Here is a 23,280-nt window from a genome sequence, read left to right as displayed (position 1 = left end):
CTTAGTGGATGTTGTTAGGAAGCATGGTGTGTGCTTATACTTCAGTAATAACTTTTAATTTTATTCTCTCCAATTTAAAATGAGTTTTTTAATCATGTAAAACTGCACAGATAGAAGCAGAGCGTTTACATAGCCCAGCTACATATCTGGGGTTCCCTGTTCCGAGAACCTGTGTTTTGGTACCAACGCCTGTTCTTGTTTCCTTTTTTATTATATGGTTTCCAGAGCTGTGCTAGGCATCTCACAAAAAGTATAGAAAATCCCTGCACCAAAAAGCTTATAATCTAAATTTAGACTTGATTTAATGGTGAAGGGTGACAGATACAAAGGAGCAGAGGGGATAGGTAATAATAATGTGGTTGCTTTGTTTAAGGCACATTCATGTTCCTATATTTTTTAATGTATGTAAAAATAAAATAGATCAAATTCAAAAAATAGTGAAAGTAATTGACTCACTCATTTTATGCATTGTGGAAAAAATGTTTTTTCAGAATAAATGCTAGGTAACTTCGTAAGGAGAGAGGCAGGCTGCAGGAAGCAGCACCATAGCATTCTTATTAGCCACCCTTTCAGTGGCCAGCAACCTGCTGCTACTAACACCATTGATTTGAAGACCCCCTTCTCCTACTACTTAATAGGGTTGCCAGGTGTCCCGTTTTCGACCGGGACGCCCAGTCGAAAAGGGACCCTGGTGGCTCTGGTTGGCAGTGCCGACCGGGCCATTAAAAGTCTGGTTAGCGGCAGAGTGGGAGCCCAGGGCTAAGGGAGGCTTCCTACCTGCCCTGGCTCCACGCTGCCCCTGGAAGCGGGCACCAAGTCCCTGGGGCCCCTAGGTGCTGGGATGGCCAGGGACTGAGAGGCTCTGCGTGCTGCCCATGCCCCCAGTGCTGGCTCTGCAGCCCCCATTGGGCAGAAACCACAACCAATGAGAGCTGCAGGGGGTGGTGCCTGCGGGCATGAAGGCAGCATGCAGGCTGCCCGTGCGCCTAGAGGCTGCAGGGACCTGGCAGTTGCTTCCTTGGAGCCACGGTAAGCACCGCTGGCATCCTGCACCCCCTCCTGCACCTCAACCCTTGCTGCAGCCCGGAGTCCCCTCCCGTACCCGAAACCCCTCAGCCCTGGCCGCACCCCAGAGCCCACACCGCCAGCTAGAGTCCCCACACCACAACCCCCTGTCCCAGCCCAGGGCCCCCTTCTTCACCCCAAATCCCTCATCCCCAGCCCAGAGCTCATACCCCCTCCTGAACCCGCAACCCCCTGTCCCAGCCTGGGGAAAGTGAGTGAGGGTGGGGAAGAGTGAGTGACGGAGGGAGGGGGGATGGAGCGAGTGGGGGCAGGGCCTCAGAGAAGGGGCGGGGTAGGGGGCAGGACAAGGGTGTTCGGTCTTGTGTGATTAGAAAGTTGGCAACACTATCGCTTAATGTATAAATATCATAGGCTGATTTTTCAGAAGTGTTGAGCAACTTTCTTTGGTTTCAGTTGGAGTTGTGGATGCTCAGAACTTCTGAAAATGAGGCTCCAGACATTGAACAAATGGATCAAAAGTCTGGCTAGCCCAAACTCCAAAGATGGTTGTAGTTCCAAAGACAGAAATTAGTTGAACTAATGGTTTGTAGGGAAGTTTGTATTCTCCGGGAAATTTTCTTCAGGGCTTAATTATTTTAAATATATGTATTATTTGTTGGTGGAAAGATTGAAGTGGATAGTTATCTACCAGCTCCCCAAAGATTAATTTGTGGGGAAAAGTGTTGCCAGAGTTAAGTCTTTTACATGGAGGGTGAGTGAGGCCATCTGTCAGTATTACTCTCTGCTGCTTTTCTGATGCTGTTAGAAACGGATAGTCTAAGAATTCTCTCTCTGCTGCAGGTAAAGCCTGTTTCAAGTCCTTGTGCACTGATATTGAAGTGAGACGTGGGTACTCCAGGGAAAGTGGCATTGTGAGATAAAGTGCTCTCATACATGCATATAGCTTAAATGCCATCTTGGATAAAGATAAATCAAATGTTAATTGTAAATCTGGATTCCACTTATATATTTTTTTCTCATTAAAGAATTTAGTCTAATTCAGTGTATCTGAACACGTACAACTTATGTGGTTATCCACCATAAAAATGTTCCTTTGAAATAGTTCTGTGATTATGCAAATACATTGTTTTAACAGAGGGGAGAATAGATTTTGGAAACTGATTAGGAAGAACGTTCTTTTTGCTAGATTAAGACTCTGAGGGCAACAGTTGATTTCATCATTTGTTCTGAAGAAGGGCATTACAGGTCCACATTTTTCTCATCCATTAAATAGTCAGTTTGACTAAAATAGCAGTTTTAATCTGTTTTAATGATGTTTTCCCTGTGTGGAGGGGGCTATGAGATATTTAAGTCTAAAGGTCTATTAGTAATTGACTAAGTTATGGGAATTGTTTACAATCATACAGTGACTATTGCTTTCCATTGCTAATTATGTATAGCTGACCTTTATTCTTGGTTTAAAGTGTAATTAAGGAATACATGCCACTGTGTTCAAAAAACAATAAAACGATGTCATGCATTGATTGCATTATAGTGAGTGGCAGGTACAAATGAAACATTTGTATTTTAACCAATGTACCTTTTCTTAAGAAAATATCATGTTTCCAGTCTTTATTTAAGGACCTCATCAAATATTTTTCTGGTACAGTTCTAATAATAATATTCGCGAGATCCCTATGTAAACATGATTTTAGCGAGCAAGATGCTGCCTTGTTTTTTTGGCCAGTATAGGTAAGACCAAACTCTCTTGTTCCTTTTTCTTTTTTTTATGCTGGTGGTATCTGAGCACCTAAATGCATACAATGAATAGATAGATTATATATGATGGTGTGATATAAAGATTGTATTGACATAACTTTTTAATATGCATATTGCTTACACTGGTTTTTCAGATGATCCCAAAAAAGTGCTCATAAAACATTCATTCCAGACTATTCCATAGTGTAGTCTCTGTATAGGATACCACATTTTACAAATTTTTTATTAGAGACTTTCATATACCTCCCACTGTAAAGCCAGACTCCGTTATTTACTGTGTGTCCATCTTTAGAGGTCTCAGAGGAGAGAGAAGTATTAAACAGTCCATTTTTCTGACCTTCTGAAATAGATCCTCTGTTCACAATAACATGATTCCTGAGGACTCATATCTCTGGATCTGCCAGGGCTACACATAAGTGTTGTGTGCTGCTGGGGAACTTCTGCTTTCCAGTAGCACATATTGTAGAATCATAGAAGATTAGGGTTGGAAGAGACCTCAGGAGGTCATCTATATTCTCTGCTTCTGGGCTTGATGGTTTCAGATATTGGCACTTATACCTGTCACTGGTCCAGGATTGAATATTGTCCATCAGTCTTGAAGGCAGTGCATTTTTAAAGGAGATTTTTATTCTTTAGGGGAGAGGAAGAGATTTTGCTGTCTGGTGGTGATGGTGGCAGTTGGTTTTTGAAAGGAAGGCGTGGGGAGCTGCTCAGAAGTTTTGAATGTCAGAAGTAGTTCCAGTGGAGATGCATTTGAAGGCAGAGTGATGCAGAGGTGGTCAAACGTACATGATAAATAGAGAGTGTATAACATGGGTTTCACTTCTATCCATATTCTTTATGCCATTTTGCAGTGCTGTGCTGTATACCAGGGCTCCCAAAGCATTCCTGAAAGTAACACAATCTAATTCAGTATAAATCAAACATTAAAACTGCTGGAAAGTTGTGTTCACGTGTCCTTGCTTTTTTGTTCCTACTCATCCCCTGCTATTATTGTATGTTGCACTGGATTGCTCTCCTAGCAGGAGGCACCTGCTGAAGAGGCATCTTGGTCCTTACTCGACACTAACAATCCTTGTCTTCATTACTATTGATTCCATGGTGATGCAGGTATGATAAATGTATAGATAGGTCAATCTGAGGGAGATTCACCCTCACAAGTGCTCAGATACTATGAGTGCTGTGTAAATGTTTAGATCGCACAAGACTAAGCCAAGGCACGATAATGGTAGGGAAATGAATGCTGCCAATGCATAGCCAATTCCTATGTCAATTGCAGTGCTATTCCAGTCTGCTCTAAAGTGCAAGAACTTCTGAACTGTAGCTCTGAATTTCTTCTGCAGCCAATCTATCATTTATTCACTATGGTTGAATTTTATAAAAATAATCGTATCCCACCTTTTTCTTACAGTTGCAGTGTTTGAGCCATAAACTACAAGTAGAATAATGCAGTGCTTTTAAAGAGAAGAAAGTAAGCAAGAAAAATGTACCTCCAAACAGAACAAGGGCGCCGTTTAGAAAACAGTGGCTAGAGCACTGATACTTGGTAAATAACCTGTCCTGCCATACTGTATGGGTAAAAGATGTCACAACATGGCGGGAAAAGTATAAACACAAGCACATGTACTCTCTCACCAAAGCAAATACAAGGCTAGCTGGAAAGAAACCGCAGCTTTCTATGCAAGAAATTGGGTTAAAAAATAATGACCAATATTTGAGGGAAAACACTGCCCCTCCTGAGCACAGTTAGCTGATGTCTGCTCACACCGGGCTTCCAGTGAGCACATTTTTATAATTGTCCCCAGAGCACTTGGCCAGTAGCATGCTGTGGAGTCTTGGTTTGGTACATATGTCCTTCTCTGACACCTTCCATATGAGGATCTCAAAGCAACTTACAAACAGTAAGGAATGTATCCCCACTGAGTAAGTAGTGACTTACCAGAGACCTCAAAAACCCTGTGTAGATCTTAGTTCTACTTCCAATAGTATGCTTTAACGACACCTCTAACCTTCCTTTCCAAGGCTTTGTTTTAACGCTAGTAACAGGATGATACTGACAGCTTCAAAAGGACACCAGTTTACAAAAAGATGATTTCCTTTAACATATGTATTGTATTCTAATCTGTGTGACAAAGTTCCTCCTCTACCTTAGTGGGTCTTGCGCTTATTGGCTGATTTGCTGTCCATGGAGCTTCACGGCAGCCCTCAGTTTGGCCGTTTTCATGAACCCACAGGCCAGGTCAACTCCTCCTCTGTCTGACCAGGAGTTGGGAGGTTTGGGGGGAACCCGGGTCCGTGCTCTACTCCGGGTTCCAACCCAGGGCCCTGTGGAATGCAGCTGTCTAGAGTGCCTCCTGGAACAGCTGTGCAACAGCTACAACTCCCTGGGCTACTTTCCCATGGCCTCCTCCCAACACCTTCTTTATCCTCACCATAGGACCTTCCTCCTGGTGTCTGATAATGCTTGTACACCTCAGTCCTCCAACAGTCCGCGTTCTCACTCTCAGCTCCTAGCGCCTCTTGCTCCCAGCTCCTTACATGCGCACCATAAACTGAAGTGGGCTCATTTTTAAACCCAGGTACCCTGATTAGCCTGCCTTCATTGATTCTCGCGGCTTCTTGATTGGCTGCAGGTGTTCTAATCAGCCTGTCTTAATTGTCTCCAGAAGGTTCCTGATTGTTCTGGAATCTTCTCTGTTACCTTACCAGGGAAAAGGGACCTACTTAACCTGGGGCTAATATATCTGCCTTCTATTGCTCTGTAAGACATGTTTGTGAAAGGAATATGTAGTATACTATTCCATGCTGAATGTCTGTTACACTTCAAAATCTGACTGTCCCAGTCTTATAAGATACTACTGTAACTGAGTGACTTAATAAAGCTGCACAGTGCTATTTAAAAAAAAAAATTACTCTCCTGTAGCCATCTGGCCTGACCCTGTCACACCTGCTTGAAGAGGGATTAAAATCCAGATGTTTTGGGACTCACTTGTTATTGCCCAGGATTGGTGAAAACAAATTTGGATGAGCTTTTACCAGCAGGAGAGTGAGTTTGTGTGTGTGGTTTTTGGAGGGGGGTGAGGGGGTGAGAGAACCTGGATTTGTGCAGGAAATGGCCCACCTTGATTATCATTCACATTGTGAAGAGAGTTGTCACTTTGGATGGGCTATTACCAGCAGGAGAGTGAGTTTGTGTGTAGGGGGGTGGAGGGTGAGAAAACCTGGATTTGTGCTGGAAATGGCCCAACTTGATGATCACTTTAGATAAGCTATTACCAGCAGGACAGTGGGGTGGGAGGAGGTATTGTTTCATGATCTCTGTGTGTATATAATATCTGCTGCAGTTTCCACGGTATGCATCCGATGAAGTGAGCTGTAGCTCACGAAAGCTCATGCTCAAATAAATTGGTTAGTCTCTAAGGTGCCACAAGTACTCCTTTTCTGTTTGAAAACTGAAGACCCACTCCTCCATGCATTCTTGAAAATGGCCCCTCCGTAGCCTGGGAATTCAAAGCTGGTGTATTTTGTAAACGGGAAGGAAAGGACTGAGGAATGTGGGTGAACATGGAGAAGGAGGTTGTGTATCCAAGTAGTTTTGGTGGGTAAGGGAGACACAGATCAGGGAATGAAATGTAGAATCCAGATTTGAGATTTCAAAACTGAATGATTCCTGTGGCACCAAGGGTCTACCAGGCCGTGAGGATGATCACGGGGAGGAGCCTGGGAGACCCTAGTCTTTCTGCCTGGTCTTTTCTGGAGTTGCTGCTAAGAGGAGAGGGAGCACCAGAGAATGAGGTCTTACATAGGCCTCCTTGTGGCTCTTCCTCACTGACGTAGGGCCTCCATATGGAAAGTGGGAGGGCAGGTTGTTGGTCTCACTCTCAAAGGCAGCCTGTGCTAGGTCTGGGAAAGAGAGAGGGGCCGGGCAGGCCTTAGAATACCCCCCTTCTGTTATTAAGTTCTAGACTGATTGTGCCCAAATTTTTAAGAGGCTCTGGATACATATTGAACCTTTCAATAAATATACAGTACCTTCAAAATGAGCTTCAACGGGTAGTGATCAATGGCTCCATATCTAGTTGGCAGCCGGTATCAAGTGGAGTACCCCAAGGGTCGGTCCTGGGGCCGGTTTTGTTCAATATCTTCATTCATGATCTGGAGGATGGTGTGGATTGCACTCTCAGCAAATTTGCGGATGATACTAAACTGGGAGGAGTGGTAGATACGCTGGAGGGGAGGGATAGGATACAGAAAGACCTAGACAAATTGGAGGATTGGGCCAAAAGAAATCTGATGAGGTTCAATAAGGATAAGTGCAGGGTCCTGCACTTAGGACGGAAGAACCCAATGCACAGCTACAGACTAGGGACCGAATGGCTAGGCAGCAGTTCTGCGGAAAAGGACCTAGGGGTGACAGTGGACGAGAAGCTGGATATGAATCAGCAGTGTGCCCTTGTTGCCAAGAAGGCCAATGGCATTTTGGGATGTATAAGTAGGGGCATAGCGAGCAGATCGAGGGACGTGATCGTTCCCCTCTATTCGACATTGGTGAGGCCTCATCTGGAGTACTGTGTCCAGTTTTGGGCCCCACACTTCAAGAAGGATGTGGATAAATTGGAGAGAGTCCAGCGAAGGGCAACAAAAATGATTAGGGGACTGGAACACATGAGTTATGAGGAGAGGCTGAGGGAGCTGGGATTGTTTAGCCTGCAGAAGAGAAGAATGAGGGGGGATTTGATAGCTGCTTTCAACTACCTGAAAGGGGGTTCCAAAGAGGATGGCTCTAGACTGTTCTCAATGGTAGCAGATGACAGAACGAGGAGTAATGGTCTCAAGTTGCAGTGGGGGAGGTTTAGATTGGATATTAGGAAAAACTTTTTCACTAAGAGGGTGGTGAAACACTGGAATGCGTTACCTAGGGAGGTGGTAGAATCTCCTTCCTTAGAGGTTTTTAAGGTCAGGCTTGACAAAGCCCTGGCTGGGATGATTTAACTGGGAATTGGTCCTGCTTTGAGCAGGGGGTTGGACTAGATGACCTTCTGGGGTCCCTTCCAACCCTGATATTCTATGATTCTATGAGCTGTCTGAATTTGCAGTATTCATTGTGGATCTCTCCAGTCCTCGGTATAAGGAAAAATAAATCAGCAACCTTGTAAATTGCTAGAAGGAGGTTACTGACACAATGTCTGTCCTATACCAGGCATGAGGCCTACTTGACTGGCATCAAGAAAGCCTGGGGACTAGAGGTGATGTCAGAATTACTCTGTGCAACCTTCTTGCCAATCATAGAATATCAGGGGTGGAAGGGACCTCAGGAGGTCATCTAGTCCAACCCCCTGCTGAAAGCAGGACCAATCCCCAATTTTTGCCCCAGATCCCTAAATGGCCCCCTCAAGGATTGAACTCTCAACCCTGGGTTTAGCAGGCCAGTGCTCAAACCACTGAGCTATCCCCCCTCCCCCCAAAACAGAAGATTGTACACAGGTCAGCAGTAAGATTGTCAATGTGCAGAGATGGTTTCCCATTTACTAGGGAGAGACACAGTTACCTTAGACCTCAATTATTAAAGGCTTTATGAGGAGATTCTTACATGCATCAGTCAGAAGTTATGGGCTTGATCTAGGAATTCAATACCCTGTGTTATGCAGGAGATCAGACTGGATGATCATATAATGATCCCTTCCTGCCTTAAAATTTATGGAACCAATGCAGATCACAGAAGGTAGATCGACTGATCCCTTCCCCATTTACTGTGGAGCAACAAGAATGTTATGCTTCCTCTGGTGGCTCAGCTGCAACAGTTAACTAATAATACATCTTATTTGCAGAGCAGGGCTGATATAATTGAAGCTGGAGGTTGTTTGGTATGATAAGATGCTGTGCAAGTTTTGTGTTAAAAGAGGCTGGAGTCTATTCTATTTGAAACACAGAAAAAATATTGGACAAATGAGAGAGAATTAAATCAGTTTGGAGAAGGGATGCTTATTGTCAAGTTTCTGAGCTGGTATTGCTTATATTGAGCAGAAAAGTAAACAAATAAAAAACCAAACTAATGATTTGCCGCAGCATCCTTTTAAATCTAAAGCTAATTCATCGAAATCGAGGTGCACAAAATACTCTACTTAAGTATCTTGGGCTCTATTTTGGCCATTAGTTACCCTTTTTGCAGGTGACAGGAATTTTCCAGCAGCACCTAGATAGCGAGGCATGTAGAATCTGCAACAGTTCAGTGGTATGTACGTTCAATAGCTCAGTGGATGAGTCCAGTAGTTATAAAATGTACCTACCTTACAGACAGACAAAAGATTTTTTTTACTTTTTGACTTTGAACGAAAAAGTTAACTTCCTTTCAGTATGAAATCTAACGCTGATAGGACATAGAACGTATAAATTCACATAGTTCTTGGATGAGTAGATCTCACTTCATTTTCTCTGTTGAGAGTTAGAAGGCATCTATTCTAGCAGAACCTGTGATATCATCCACTTTGCAGACAGTTGTACGACTGCAAAATAAAATACCAAGCTGATTCCAGTAGTTTGGGAGCTGGGCTTTGTGCTGAGTAGGAGTAAAACAAAACCAGCTTTATGAGGGGTGGTTTCTGTGCTTCTCCAGAGGAGCTGTTGGGAAGTCTAAATTATAGATTTTCTGAAGGCTGTTTGAGCAAGGGCGACTAAAAGTGTGTGGGTGGGGGTGTTACTGGCAGAGCAGTTGTTGGAACCCTAAGATGGTTGTTCAAAAAAATTAAAAGTTTCCATTAGCTGATGAAACAGAACCAGTGGGAGGTCTGTAAAGTCTGTTCAGGCTCAGTACAGGAAAGCAGATTGCTCATCACAGGGAGAAAATATGGGATACTAACGGGCTCTTTTAGCGGAGAAAGACAGAACAGGAACCAGTGGCTGGAATCTGAAGCCAGACAAATTCAAATTAGAAACCAGGCGCACATTTCTAACGGTGCGGGCGATTAACCACCAGAACAAACTCCCAAAGGAAGTTGTGGATTCTTCATCTCATGAAGTCTTCAAATCAAGACTGGTTGCCTTTCTGGAAGATGGTTTAGTCAAACACAAGCTATTTGGCTCAGTGCAACGATAACTGGGTTACATTTAGTGGCCTCTTCTGGCCTCAAACTCAATTAATCTGAGTCTGAGAAACCGGCTCACTAAATGCAGATATTTTGGATAGTATTGGTCCCAGTCACAGGAGCACCAGTAAAGACCATCAGATCATTGGGTCTGAACTCCTGTAGGTCACACGTCACTAACACTACCCAGTCAACCCTACGCCAAGTCTAACAGCCAAAATTATACCAAAAAATTAAAGCCCACAGAAGTCTAAACTGCTATGTTCCACAAGTGGCAAATAGGAGTGACCAAGATGCAGCAACTCTCCAGGCCCCTGCAATGGCAGGGGATTAAGTGAGCTCTACTCCATTGATCCCAGGAAGCAACCTGCACCTATTTGCAGAGGAAGGCAAAAAACCCCAGGTTCCCTGCCAATCTGAGCTGGGTGAAAATTCCTTCCTGATTCTGAATATGGTGATCAATTAGACCCTGAGCATGTGAGCAAGACCCACCAGCCAAGCCCCTGAAAGATAGTATTCTCAGAACCACCTCAGAGCTCTATCCCATCCCGTCAGGTGTCCCATCTCTAACCCTGGCCATCTTTGATGCTTTGAAGGAGGAGACAGGGAGAGGAGGGGACACCAAACAAACTCAGAATACATCTCAACACAGCACTGGGGTTTTGATATTTGCAGGTGACTAGCTGAAGACTGGAAACATGAGATTTTTAGGAACATATGACAGAACCAGAATAGACCTCCAAAGCAGTTGAGCCTAGCCAAGCCCCCACTAACCCCAGCAACCCTGTGGTATAATCCTACTCATAAATGTCTTAAGATCTTTCTGAAAACGAATTAGGATGTTTGCCCCCACCATACCTATTGGGAGGCTGTTTCAGAACCTCGCTCTGTTGGTTAGAAACTTGCGAGGTTTGTACATTTTAAAAACAAACCTTAAGCATCGATTTTCATTTGAGCGTATTCAGGTGAGTTTGACCAAGTGATTTCTCCTTAGATGCAAATATATTTTGCATTTCTAGAAGCGTTGTCTGATATTTCTAAAGAAGACAGTAATATTGGTAATGAAAATCTTGCTGTCCTGTGTTCAGTGTGCGATTTGTTTCTCTCTAAGGTATCCTTGTTTCTATTTAGTATTCTGTGTACCATACTGAGACCTGAGTCTTGTTTAATCAGTTTGGTTCTGATTGCTTCCTTGTATCCATGGATCGCATCTTCAGTTCAGTGTTTTGCATTACAAATCTGCTCTCTGGAGATGGGCAGACTATACAGCTCCATCTGCCATGTCTAGTTTGAGCCTTTTTTCAGTGCATTCTGTTAAAAGGTGAAATATGCACACACACACCCCCAAGACTCCAGCTAATGTGTCAGTGTACAATTAAAGATGAATGCTGACCAGATACTGGACTGCAGCTTGGTAAAACTATTGCAAGGCACAGAAGATAGGAGGTGTTAACTTTTACTTTGGGTACAGATCACATGTCTGGAGTCATGTGATCTGCTTTTACTTTGAATACTGAAATGCATCCTGCTGGCTAGACTGTTCCACTTGTGTGTCTAATTTTAAATGCCTGTGAAGATACAAGGAAGGTGGATTACTCAAAGGAATATCATTTGAGCTCTTTTGATCTTTGGGATTTGGCTAGTAATATTTCTGAAATGATTATTTCTCATTATTACTGTTACATAAAGGAGTTTATTCTAAAAGAACTGTGTGAAAATGCTAATAAAGACTGATACTGTGATCAGGGCTTAAGTAGATGACTGTTATATTAAATATAATTTTTTTTACCTTTCAGCAATTTTTGTGCTGGAATTGTTTTTCTAAAAAGGTGTATTTATTTTTGTACTCTTTCATCTTAAAAATGGCTGATCCATTTTTGCTTCAGTTTTCACCAAAAAAATCACCAGCTGGCTATTGACTCAGCCAGAAAAATGACAATTTTGGGGGAGTTTTAAGGAGTGAAAACAAGTTAAACTAGAAAACGTTTAGAAACTTAAATAATCTCCAACGCTTCTAAAACCTCAGTAACTAGAATTATACCAAGAACTTTCTCAAATCTTCAGGATAATAGTAATAATACTTGACAGCTTTATAGTGTTTTTCATGGTCAGACCACTTAAATTGATGTTTATAAAAGTTCTGAATAAGTATTCTCTATTTCCCTGATGAGGAGCTGTGATGGGGTGTCCACCCCGCAAAAGGCCTGAATATGTAAAACGGGCCAGTTAACCCTGTGACAGGCTGCACATGGAGGAGAGTCAGAGCTGATCAGGCCTCACTGATAATGAAGCCCAGCTGGGCAGGTGCAAGCATAAAACCAGAGGTGAAGAGCAAGAGGGGGCTGCAGGAAGGAACACTGCCGTCATTCCCTAGAGAGTAGGGGAGTTACGAAGAGAAAAGGAAGATGGTGTGGATTGCACTCTCAGCAAATTTGCGGATGATACTAAACTGGGAGGAGTGGTAGATACGCTGGAGGGGAGGGATAGGATACAGAAAGACCTAGACAAATTGGAGGATTGGGCCAAAAGAAATCTGATGAGGTTCAATAAGGATAAGTGCAGGGTCCTGCACTTAGGACGGAAGAACCCAATGCACAGCTACAGACTAGGGACCGAATGGCTAGGCAGCAGTTCTGCGGAAAAGGACCTAGGGGTGACAGTGGACGAGAAGCTGGATATGAGTCAGCAGTGTGCCCTTGTTGCCAAGAAGGCCAATGGCATTTTGGGATGTATAAGTAGGGGCATAGCGAGCAGATCGAGGGACGTGATCGTTCCCCTCTATTCGACATTGGTGAGGCCTCATCTGGAGTACTGTGTCCAGTTTTGGGCCCCACACTTCAAGAAGGATGTGGATAAATTGGAGAGAGTCCAGCGAAGGGCAACAAAAATGATTAGGGGTCTGGAACACATGAGTTATGAGGAGAGGCTGAGGGAGCTGGGATTGTTTAGCCTGCAGAAGAGAAGAATGAGGGGGGATTTGATAGCTGCTTTCAACTACCTGAAAGGGGGTTCCAAAGAGGATGGCTCTAGACTGTTCTCAATGGTAGCAGATGACAGAACGAGGAGTAATGGTCTCAAGTTGCAGTGGGGGAGGTTTAGATTGGATATTAGGAAAAACTTTTTCACTAAGAGGGTGGTGAAACACTGGAATGCGTTACCTAGGGAGGTGGTAGAATCTCCTTCCTTAGAGGTTTTTAAGGTCAGGCTTGACAAAGCCCTGGCTGGGATGATTTAACTGGGAATTGGTCCTGCTTCGAGCAGGGGGTTGGACTAGATGACCTTCTGGGGTCCCTTCCAACCCTTATATTCTATGATTCTATGAAGAATCCTGGGTGGAGGAAACCCTGGTATCCTGCCTGGGGAATACTGACTCTGCCCTAGCGGGAGGTTAGCTGCAGGGAGCAGAGCAAGCTCCAGTGGTTACCTAGGGCAGGTGAAAGATAGGGAGGAAAGGCAGGAAAGAGCCCAGGGAATTGGTAACAAGGTTGGAGCTTGAACAGACCTTGGTTGCTGGGCATAGGGTCCCTGGGCTGGAACCTGGAGTACTGAGTGGGCCTGGGTTCCCCATCAGCCCTCAGAGCACTGGCACGGTCTCAGCAGTGAACCAGAAGACTGCCTGAGGTGGATTGTCCAATGGCACTTGGTAACCGTGGAAGGGGAAAACTTTATTGACCTGTCTGGAGGGCCAAGCCATAAAGAAGTAACATGAATCCAGAGATTGGGGGGAGGAGGGAACAACGGGGCAAGCAACTGAATGAGGGGGCGTGAGAATGGTTGAGAGCTAATTCGCAAATGAGCCAGAAGGAAGCACCGCCTCCCCCCCCCCCCCCGGGTGAATAGTAAATCTTGTGACAGGAGTGTCCAGCAAAGAAGTGAAGTGACTTGCCCAAGGTCATGGGAGGAGTCCATTTCAGAGCTCGGATTAGAGCTTTGGGCTACATGATCTCCGGAACCACGTTGAAAGCACAGCTCTATGCCACTCTTCCTTCTCCCTCTCTATCTTAATGCACAGAAGTTCAGTACAGCTTTGAATAACTGATACTTTCTCTCTTCCTGACATCCTTCAAGTAGTAATGAGGGGTGACCCTCAAGATGTATATTTTGGAGGTAAAAGGACATAAAAATCTAAGGGGAAATCAGCTGCAGATGAAATATTGTAGATTGTGGCAGGTTCTCCTGTTCATGATGAAATTTGAAATGTGTTGTTTATACTATGTTCTTTAGAAACAAAGCTTTAGAATATTTACAATGAGGTCAAAGAGCCAGGAGACATTAGGTAAAGTAAGGGTCTGAAGAGCAGAAGTTATCTTGGTTTGTGGCACTTGCAAATCACAAGGAAGGTGAAAGTACCTAACTAGGTGGTCTCTTCTGAACATTCCCTGGGTTTTCTATTTATGACACTGTCTCATAGGGCATGAAGAATTCACCAGCACTGGGAGATCTAATTTAGAGATGCCACAAGTACAAGAAATCTTTCACAAGTGGCATAAGACATGAGAGCTCCTGAAGGACATTTTAAATACAATAGATTGATTTGTTCCATCAACTTTAAAATGTACAGTTGCCTTAGTAGATGCAATGTATTTGGCAACTGAAACTCAAAACTTTTTCTTGAACAATATAGATTAAAATTAGGGTCATGCTGTTGAGAAATGAATCAGAAACGTGAATTTAGATAAAAACTATTTCCACATCCAACCTGCATTTTATACTGTGGCTGCCACTAAAACAGCAGCATCTGACAATTGTATCCAATATTGGTATTGGAGGTACCACAATTTTTCTTATGTACAGAGTCGGACATAATTGTGGCTAAGTATATGGTATCTTTTTAATGGTGACCTCTATACCTGATGGGAGTTGCCTTTTTAGTATGTGAGCCTTAAGAATGACGTGCTATGTAATCTCCCACAGCGTTTTTATGAAATACAGAGTTAGTCCTCTTCAGTTTAGTCACTTTGAAGCCAAATTTAGTTCAGAGCTGGAAAGCTAAGTAAATCGAATAAATGCGTGAGCAATGGTGAAGCAGCCTAAAAATAACAGGAGTACTTGTGGCACCTTAGAGACTAACAAATTTGTTAGAGCATAAGCTTTCGTGGGCTACAGCCCACTTCATCGGATGCATAGAATGGAACATATAGCAAGAATATATATGAATATATATATATATATATACACACACACACGAGGTGGACGTTGCCATACAAACTGTAAGAGGCTAGTTAATTAAAATGAGCTATTATCAGCAGGAGAAAAAAAACTTTTGTAGTGATAATCATGATGGACAATTTAGACAGTTGACAGGAAGGTGTGAGAATACTTAATATGGGGAAATAGATTGAATATGTGTAATGACCCAGCCACTCCCAGTCTCTATTCAAACTCAAGTTAATGGTATCTAGCTTGCATATCAAGCTCAGCAGTTTCTCGTTGGAGTCTGTTTTTGAAGCTTTTCTGTTGCAAAATTGCCACCCTTAAGTCTTTTACTGAGTGGCCAGAGAGGTTGAAATGTTCTCCTACCGGTTTTTGAATGTTATGATTCCTGATGTAGATTTGTGCCCATTTATTCTTTTGCGTAGAGACTGTCCGGTTTGGCCAATGTACATGGTAGAGGGGCATTGCTGGCACATAATGGCATATATCACATTAGTAGATGTGCAGGCGAACGAGCCCCAGATGGTGTGGCTGATGTGATTCGGTCCTATGATGGTGTCTCTTGAATAGATATGTGGACAGAGTTGGCAACTGGGTCTGTTGCAAGGATAGGTTCCTGAGTTACTGTTTTTGTTGTGTGGTGTGTCGTGGCTGGAGAGTATTTGCTTCAGGTTGTGGGGGCTGTCTGTAAGCAAGGACTGGTCTGTCTTTCAAGATCTGAGAGAGTGAGGGATCATTTTTCAGGATAGGTTGTAAATCTTTGATGATGCGGTTGGAGAGGTTTTAGTTGGGGGCTGAAGGTGACAGCTAGTGGCATTCTGTTATTTTCTTTGTTGGGCCTGTCCTGTAGTAGGTGACTTCTGGGTACTCCTCTGGCTCTGTCAATCTGTTTTTTCACTTCAGCAGGTGGGTATTGTAGTTTTAAGAATGGTTGATAGAGATCTTGTAGGTTTTGTCTGTGTCTGAGGGATTGGAGCAAATGCGGTTGTATCTTAGAGCTTGGCTGTAGACGATGGATTGTGTGGTGTGTCCTGGATGGAAGCTGGACACATGTAGGTAAGTATAGCGGTTTGTAGGTTTCCGGTATAGTGGTGTTAATGTGACCATCTCTTATTAGCACATTAGTGTCCAGGAAATGGAGCACTTGTGTGGATTGGTCTAGGTTGAGGTTGATGGTGGGATGGGAAATCATCAGCCTAAAAATGTTTGGCTGGAAGAGTGGCCAGTCAGTCTCTTCTGTGGGGCACTATTTAATTCATGGCAGTGGGGATGGGCTGAGAAATTGAGCTTCTGTGGAAGAGATGTAGGTTAGATTAAACAAAACATTTAAACATAAGTTTCATTTTTTAGTGTTGAGATATTTCATATATACACTAGGGCTCATTTGGTAGTTTTATTAGAAAGGTTATTGCCTGTAAAAGTTATAAAAGCCGAGGCAATAGAAATGTATTTATTATGGTTACACCTGGTATTCCCCTTAGAGGCCTGATGGAATATGCCTTTACCTTGACTCACCACTACTACTAACCTTAAACTGTTTAGAACATTTCCAATAAAAATATGAATCTTTCATGAAATTGGATATAGATTTTTATATGGATGCCTGATGTTAAAATAGCTGGAATGAATTTTGTTAGCATTTGTATTCATAAAAAGTACATTTTCAGAGACTGTAAAAGACGAGATGCAAACTGTTACAGGTTTATGGTATTATATTGTGGGTGGGGGTGGGGTCCTGCTTCTCCATTTCTAGAAAGTCTAATACTAAAAGCTTGTGGTTTTTGAATTATTTTTTGAAGATTATATTTTGAAGATTGTTCTGCCTTCCTCCCACTTCTGACGTGATGATTTTAATGAATGTTTTTATTTTGAATCATTCCAGTTATGGCCTTAAGTGACCATTCTGGGTGAAGCAATTCTATTTTGGTTACATCATCAGGCCATTTACTGTCTATGCAACTGATAATCATTCTTTGATTTGTGCCATTAGAATAAAGCTCAGGCCACAAGTGGTAGCAATACGATATTCTCTGAAGTCGCTGTTTTGTTATCTGTTCCTGGTGCTATTGGCTTGGGTGCATTTAGAAATAACTTTAGTTTATTTCTGAAACCTAGAGTTATATGCCTCCAACTAATTAAACTTCTGTTTTGTCAGTGCTTTGACTCCAGGTGTGGAGGCAACAGACTCACTTCTTTGGTTGGATTGGGAGAAGCTTGCCTGTCAAGCAGACTGGCTTCTCCCAGCTCCTCCATTCTCATCACTGCCAGCCACTTCATTTGATTAAACCAAGGAAAGCACAGCTAAAAACATCAGTCGTGGTTTCTGGGGATGCTGGATCCACCATTTGTGAGGTCCCTTGTCTCATAGTTTCATGCTTTTCTTCTTTGTTTTCCTGTCGAAGATTAATGCAGTGGAATTGCTTTTCATAGCTTGGAGGTACACATGCTGCTTATTGCTGCATTCACTGCACCTGCTGGTTTGCCCTACTCTGAAGTTGCTTGAACTGGCACCTCTAGCCACACAGAAGGTGCGTTCTGTTAGGATCTACTTGGAGTATTCAGCAGCAGCAAGATGGATAATATTAGGATCTTCTTGTTAGTGTGAACTGATGAATATGGGTAAACTGTGCTCCATTAGTTGAATGAATGGCATGTCATTTTATTCCTAACTTTTTAAATGACAGGTGAAAAGCTTCAGCTAATGTGTCTTTAATAATTAATTGGTATGTACAGGCGCATTTTAGAGCCATTTTCATTTTATATGGTATGATAGACCTGTGATAGATTGATCCTGCTTGTAAAGTTGTAGATTAATGCATTGTGGGGGAGGAATGGGAGGAAAGCCTGTACTTTTCTTGTTGTTGACCAAATAATAATGAATTGGCTAAGAAACAGTCAGGTATAGTTGAAGCTAATTTATTTAACAAAAATGTATACATTATATAAAAAGCATGTATATTTTGATTATGTCCCTCTTCCCCAGTTTCCTGTGCTGCTTGTGTTCTTAGATTGGACTGACTTTTGTGAGCACTATACAAGTAATTTATTGTTGAAAAGATGAAGTAAAATAGATCGAGCCAGTTAGTTCTCCTCTGCTTGCGTACAGATTTAAACTACCAGGTGTGGAGTCTAGATTCAGATTGCAAGCAATGTACTTGGAATCCATCTGTGATGCAAACTCCAACTTTTCCCAGGAGCTTCTTGCAGAATAAACTCTAGGGAATATGAACAGAGGGGTTGACAGGGGAGGGGAAATGCAAATGTAAGAGGCTGAACTTAAGGAGTTCTAGAGCAGGGTCTACTGCCAATTAAATTATATGTAAGCTTTATAACTTTATTTATTGCCTGGAACATGGTGAGGAAGTGGTATCCTGTGAACAAGTTCTTATATAATCCGTTATAAAGTCTACAGCAAGCTTTATTTTAAATATCGAATGGAGGTCTTTATTGGATTTAATATGAAAACAAATAATAGGATAGTGGCCCCATGATTGCTTATTTTTATATTAATTTTTACGTGTAGAAACTGTTTCCCCCTGTTTAATATGAGTGACAGGAGTTGTATCTTCTACTTCTGGATATTGCTTGGGACTGTTTCGTACACCATATATAATCTATAGAATGTGTACATGTTGTCCTGAAATGTATGTGTTCGGCTGAAAAAATAACACAATGAGAGGAATGCTCAAAAGTGTATTTTAAATCAGTACCTCATTGTTCTTGTAAAGGGTGAGCGTGTCCCGCAGATAGTGTAAGGAAGCCTGTGATGTATTTTACCACATTAGTGATCATTGGGTCAGATATTAACATCAAGCCATCCTATAGCTTTGTGCAGCATCACTGTTGTATGGAAGACTGTAATGGTATGCAGTACCTATTCCATCTATTAAGAGTTTCTGGGGGAGAAAAGTAATAAAGTAATGCAGTAAAAAATGTCTCAGTAGTCCCTGCTATAAAATTCTCTTGGGCCTTCTGGCTGAATGTAGTGAACAAAGAATGGGGCTGCCCAGCTGTCAGCAGTCATTTAGTAATGAAATACCACACAGTCATTCAGTAATTCTCTCTCTCCCTCTCTCCTTCCTCAGCACTTCGCTGTTAAGCTCACTGAAGAGAAGAGTCCATGAAATCAATTAACAGATCTACCTGTTTCATGCTGGGTGGAATTAGTCGCATGGAGAAATTTCACTCTATTTCAGTATTTGGTGAATTGTGAGACCAATTAGTCACCTTAAACTTTCAAGAAGAGGCTTGTAAAAATAGCACAGCTAATTTGGCATATAGACATCAATCACTTGACCAGTCGTATACTAGCTGGCCTAGTTAGTAATGTTAGCCATTTAAAACTCAGTCTGCCCGGTTTTTAATAGGATACTACAAGCTTGTGTTTTTTGAATTATTGCTAAAACTGCTCTGCTGCTCTGCCTTCCTCCCACTTCTGAATTTCTTCAATACTCATGTATGTTAACTTTGTTTCTATTGAAGATTGGCTGACATGCCTGCAGGACTTAATCTGATTCTGGTAAATACATATTCTCACCATTGTGATCTGAGAGCTGTGATGGTTGTGCTTATGTTAGGTAATGTTTTCTTTCGAAGTACTGTATCTACATTTAAAGGACATTTTTGATTCTCCAAACCCCCCCACTCCTCGGTCCTTCCTTATCAGTAACTGAGTATAGAATGGTTCAGAAGATTGTCTTGTGCAGTTCAAGATTCAAAATCACTTGAATAAATTCAGGACTTTAATAAACAAAAGACTAAAGAGCTGGTTTGCTGTTTTTCCCTGTACTGTTCCCTCAGGCTTTCAGCTGTTCAGAAAAATGACAAACAGAAGCAGTTATTGGTGGCAAAGCATTTTTTGCTAATATTTCATTTCAAAAGAATTCAAATCAAATTTTATTTTTGCGGTTTCTAATGCACTGTATTGGCAATTAACAGCTTGAAAACTGTTAAAAAGGGCTTGAAAAATTCTATGATATGAATCATGAATTTACAAAGTCCCAAGAGGTAGACATCTTTCTGTATTCGTGTTAACTGGAAATGTTTTAAGGTAATGGTTTAATAAATATTTTAGCACGGTCTTAGTAGAATTTTGACCTTTTCATTGCCCCTCTGAGCTCAGGATGTTAACAAGGGAAGTTGCAAATGATATGAGTGGAAGGCTTGGGCTAATTTACTAAAGTCTGCAGGCCCTTTCTGGTGGGGAGGAAAATATATGGACCTCTGTAATTTGAGCTTCTTTGCAAGTTACAGTAATTACATGCAGTACTATTTAATGCTTAACTCACCAGCGTGTGACAGAATACATACAAAGATGGGAATATGCACATATAGAGTCTCTAAAGGGTTAAAAAAGGCTTGTAGTTAATCCAAAACCTACAAATGCTGTTACAGCTGAATTGCTTCAAGCTCTTTTAAAAGGCCTTTCAAGGTAAAGTGACACTGCTTTTGGTTTAATGTAACATCTTCAGTAGAGCAAGCAGGCAGCTCTGCCAGCTCTTCTCACTCCCCAGTGATGAAAGGGGGCTTGAGATTCTCATTCAGCTGGAGGACGTCTGACTTGCAGGTAGTATGATAAATTAAAGTGGAACTTTTTTTTAAACAATGGACCAAGTGAATGTGGTTCTCAGCCATCAGTGACACGTTAGAAATCTTTTAGTACAGCTGGTTGAGAGCAGGGTTTTGTGGTGTGTTCCCAACAAAACAGGGGTAGCATCCAACTGTAAAAGGTTTAGTCCTACGGATCATACAATAGTCCCTCAGCTAGCAACTTTCAGTTTAAAAAAATGTTTTAGTAGCAGTCAACCCCACTGTGAGCCCTATCTGAATAACTGACTGACTTTCTTTATGAACCCTCCCTGCAGAGCCAGAACTTGTTATGATCAAGTCTCTCTCGTGTCCCTCTCCCGAATAGATGGAAGAAAATACTTCTGGCTTCTCTTGGAATATGGGTGCTGAATAGTGGGGAGTTCAGTAAATAAGATCAGAGCAGTGACACTGGAACATTTTTAGTAGAGGAGGTTCTAAAAGCCAACCCACAGCCTGTACCCCTGTCTCCTCCCCCCTGAGCTGAGGCTGGGAGCGGGGCTGTGTCTCCGGGAGGGGTGGACCTGGACAGGTGTAAGGGGGCCGAGGCTGTGGCCACAGCTGGGGTTGGGTGTGGGGCCAGGAGCAGAGCCCTGGGCAGGGGCTGGCAGCCAGGACCCCACATGTGGGTCCAGGAGCAGAGGCCTGGGAGTGGGGCCAGGCATGGAGCTCTGGGAACAGGGTCAGTGGCTGGGAGTGGAGCCCTTGGTGTGGGCCCTGGGTACAGGGTCAGCGGCCGGGTAGTGGGGCTGGCGGCTGTAACCTGAGCCCCAAGTGCAGGGTTGAGGTGTGGGGCCTGGGACCAGTGGCTGGGGAGCGGGGCAAGTGGCCATGACCCGAGCCCCGGGTGCAGAGCTGGAGAGTGTAGTCCTGGGTGCAGGGCCCCAGGTGCGGCGCCAGTCCCCAGAAACTAAGCTGGGGAGTGGAGCCCTGGTTGCAGGCCAGTGGCCCCACATGAAAACAGGGGGTGATCCAGCACCCCCCGCACTTCTACTTCCTGTCTATGGATCAAGGGGCTGACCCTTTCAGGCATTCATGTCTTCAGTCGTCACTTAAAAGGATAATGGCAACCAGATACAACAGGTTTAAGAATATTTAGGTAAACTAGATCTACTCAAGTCAGTAGGGCCTGATGAAATTCATTCTAGGGTACATAAGGAAGTATCTGAAGCAATCTTGGAACCATTAGCAATTATCTTTGAGAACTTCTGGAGAATGGGTGAGCTCCCAGAAGACCGGAGAAGGGCACACTTAGTACCTACTTTTAAAAAGGGGAACAAAGAGGACTGTGGAATTATTCACCAGTCAGCCTAACTTTGATATCTGACAATCAATTTGTAAGAACATGGATGGATAATAGATTCATAAGGAATGGTGAGCCTGGATTTGTCAAGAACAAACCATGCCAAACCAACCTAATTTCCTTCTTTGGCAGGGTTACCGGCTTAGTGGATAGAGGGGAATCAGTAGATGTGATATATCTTAATTTTAGTAAGGCTTTTGATACAGTCCCACATTACAGTCTCATATGCAAACTAGGGAAATGCAGTCTAGATGAAATTACTATAAGGTGGGTGCACAGCTGGTTGAAAGACCATGCTCAGAGTACTTATGAATTGTTCACTATGAAACTGAGAGTGCGTCTCTAGTGGGGTCCCACAGGAGCCAGTCCTGGGTCTGGTACTAGTCAATATTTTCATGAATGACTTGAATAACGGAGTGGAGAGTATGCTTATAAAATTTGCCGAGGGCATCAAGCTGGGAAATGTTGCATGCACTTTAGAGGACAGGACTAGAATTCAAAAGGACCTTGACAAATTGGAGAATTGGTCTGAAATCAACAGGATTAAATTCAATAAAGAGACGTGCAAAGTACTTCACATAGGAATGGAAACTCAAATGCACAACTACAAAATGGGGACTAACTGGCTAGGTGGTGGTAGTGCTGAAAAGGAACTGGGGGTTATAGTGGCTCACAAATTGAATATGAGTCAAGTGTGATGTGGCTGTGAAAAAGTCTGATGTTATTCTGGGGTGTATTGTATTAACAGGTATCTTCTATAAGACATGACTTGGCACTGATGAGGCACTGTGTCCAGTTCTGAGCACCAGACTTCAGGAAAGATGTGGACACATGAGAGGGAGAGGAGAGTAATAATAGTAATATAATAATGATAAAAAGCTTGAGAAAATCTGACCTTTGAGGAAAGGTTAAAAAGACTGGGTGTTTAGTCTTGAGTTGCCAACTTTCCACTTGCACAAAACCAAACACCCTTGCCCTGCCCCACCCCTCTTTTGAGGACCCACCCCCTCCCGCCCCTTCTCCGAGATCCTGCCCCCCCCTCGCTGCATCCCCCTCTCCCTCTGTCGCTCGCTGTCCCCACCCTTACTCGCTCATTTTTACTGAGCTGGATCCGGGGGTTGGGGTGCGGGAGGGGGTGTGAGCTCTGGGGTGGGGCCAGAAATGAGGAGTTCAGGGTGTGGAAGGGGGCTCTGGGCTGGGACCAAAGGGTTCAGAGGGGGTCAGGGCTGGGACAGGGGGTTGGGGTGCAGGGATGAGGGGTTTGAGGTGCAGGAGGGTGGTGCAGGCTGGGATCGAGGGGGATCAGGGCTGGGCAGGGGGTTGAGGCGCAGGAGCGGGTTAGGGGTATAAGCTCCAGGCGGTGCTTACCTC

General features: G+C 43.2%; 1 protein-coding gene across 12 annotated transcripts in view; it reads left to right on the top strand.

The window, feature by feature from the left end:
• The window catches only part of PTPRF (protein tyrosine phosphatase receptor type F), a 605,446-nt gene that overhangs the window by 206,983 nt on the left and 375,183 nt on the right, over nucleotides 1–23,280 (top strand). The gene's annotated exons all lie outside the window — the stretch shown is intronic.

The sequence above is a fragment of the Caretta caretta genome, chromosome 8 (genome assembly GCF_965140235.1).
Source record: "Caretta caretta isolate rCarCar2 chromosome 8, rCarCar1.hap1, whole genome shotgun sequence".
Taxonomy (NCBI): Eukaryota; Metazoa; Chordata; order Testudines; family Cheloniidae; genus Caretta; species Caretta caretta.
The sequence above is the reverse complement of the archived record's forward strand: the minus strand, read 5'-3'. Positions and strand labels throughout refer to the sequence as shown.